Source organism: Montipora capricornis, chromosome 14, assembly GCF_036669925.1.
Source record: "Montipora capricornis isolate CH-2021 chromosome 14, ASM3666992v2, whole genome shotgun sequence".
Classification (NCBI taxonomy): domain Eukaryota; kingdom Metazoa; phylum Cnidaria; class Anthozoa; order Scleractinia; family Acroporidae; genus Montipora; species Montipora capricornis.
The window spans coordinates 25,306,582-25,309,081 of NC_090896.1; positions in this window are offsets into that span (position 1 = coordinate 25,306,582).

Sequence of the window (2,500 nt, forward strand, 5' to 3'; positions counted from 1 at the left end):
TTATTTGTTTATGTCGTTTCCATGGAAGTTATCTTTGCCAAACCATGTTTGCTCGTGTTTCGGTCACACCGTTGAAGACCTAAAAGTTGTAAATTTTAAACTGACAACATTTTTCGTTTAATGTTTTTCGCCTAAGGGCAATTCCTCTAAAAACGCTAAGGGTTTTGACACAACAGAAGTTTTAACCTCTGACATGTGACACGACAGCCATGGATTTTTCTGTGACCTGGTTCTCCACAGCAACAGCAATGGTTTGTATGGTAGATGGTGATGCTCTTTCCTTTCCAGCTCTGTGTTGCTTTGCAGGACACACTAGGTTGTGGTATGATTAAATTTAATTGATCTCTAGATTTCTGTTGATTTCATTGTCCCAGTCATCTGACCTGAAGAAATCTTGTGAAAAGTGTTGATATCTGGCTGGCTGTCATTTTGACTGTCATTACTTTCAAGATGTGAGCAACTGTTTTTACCTGCATTGTTAGACAAAACCTCTTATTAAGGGAGTCAGTTAAGTTGTTAAGTTTTTTTATAAAGGGATCTTTACAAATAGCACAGATTTCCATGTTTTTTTCAAGTATCTTAAGTGACATCTGTGCATGAAAATGACCAAGAAATAATAATATTATTGCTTTACTTTGATCAGTTTCCTGTTGTTTCTTAAACATGTCATTTATTCTTATTTCAGTGCTTAAGTCTAAAACTCTTCCTGGTGTGTGTGTGTGCTGATCTGGTCAAACCATGCATGGCAAGCAACATTCCAGATTGTTTTCAGAGATTGCGATGAGGATTTCAGCATTGAATATTTTATTGGTTTTGTGATGAAAAAAGCCAGGGTTGTTATTTATCTCTCATTTTTTCCTGCATGAGATCCTGCATGATGACAACAGTATTACTGCAAATTAAACATCACAGATGTGAGCACGTCAGTGATTAAAACAAGATGGTTTCCAAACAGCTCTTCAAAATTGTCTAGAAAAGGGACGATAATTATTTACTTGCCACACCTTCTAAGTCAATGTTTGAACAAGCAAATATAATTTGGTTTTTTAATTCAAGTAAACTGTCTTACTTTCATTAATACAGCTGTATGTTATTCTAGTCTTTCTCTTGCTGAGCATGGGTTTGGATATTAACTTCTGAGAATGCTCCTACTTGTAATAGTCTTAATAATGAATATACAGTACTTACAACAATAAAATTAGAGAGATATTTGAGTTACTGTATATTGTGTTTTGTGGTAACACATACCATAGTAGTTGTTGTGGTTGCTGCTGTTGAAAAGGAATCAGATGGAGTCATTGTGGGTCCAGATAGAGCCATTGTGAGTCTATCATTGGGTAGTGAAACTGGATCAGTTGTGCACAATAAAATGTTAGAGTATGAAGCAGAATGCCTTTTGTCTTGCTGGATGTATGATTACATTCCTCTCTCAGTATCTTTACACAAAATTTAGGCTGGATTTTTGCTGGTGCAATGCATGCAAAAGTGAAATCAGTATTTTCCAAACACATGCAGGTGAATGGTTTCATTATCATGATTCTCATGTCTCCCCACCCTCATCCCAGCAAGGCTCTACAAGGTGATCGACAAAGCTGGATAAAAAAATTACAGTTACCAGCCAGCTGCAGGAAAAATACTGAAAAAATATTTTCAACGATGGACCACTACCAAACTCCAACTAAAAGGGAAACATCAAGTAGCATTGGAGTCAAATTTATACTTAGTTTCAAAACTTTTTTGCGATCCTCTCTTAAAATTAAGACTTATTTTCTTTATTTTATTGCCTCGCTCATGTAAAAGTAACTAGTGTTGTAAAATATGATAATGGAGGGCAGGTAAGTGACTTATCCAAGTTGCCGAATGAGTGGGATGCGGGCATGAAAAGAACTTAAGCTTATTTCTCACTTTCAAATGATTCCAATGAAACAAACAGACGATTTCCTCATTCAACAGGAGCAACATAAGCCATCTTCGCAGAAGGAATTATCATTCTGCCCTTGCAAAGATGTTTAGCCGGCGTTTTCCTTCTCAGTGCACAGTTTTCCCCCAAGAGGTTTACCAACGCAGAGACCATCGCGACTAATAAAATTACGAACTTCGTACTTTTGCTCTAGCGCTCGAATGCAAGGTAAAATTCTCCTGGTTTGAAGTATAGTTTTTTGGTTTGAAAAGACACATGGAAGATTAGTCTTTCAGGAAGCTCTCTTCAAAATTTAAACCTTATCAAAGTAGTGTTGTCCTTATCATCGCAAAATGAAAACAAACACAGAGAATTTAAATTGCCGCCATTTTGCCGCGCTGTTGTTTCTATTGCAAATTTAATTGGTACCAGTCCCTCGCGCGTGGAAACGATTCGCGCGTGGCTCAAGCCTGCGCACTCATTTTGCCGCGGTGTCCCGATCAATTAGGAGCCATGGACAGCTGTTTCCGCCTTTTGGGCCTCATCAGCATGGCGTAGCTAGTATACCAGGCGGGTGTGTTTAGCACCCCATTAAGTGGC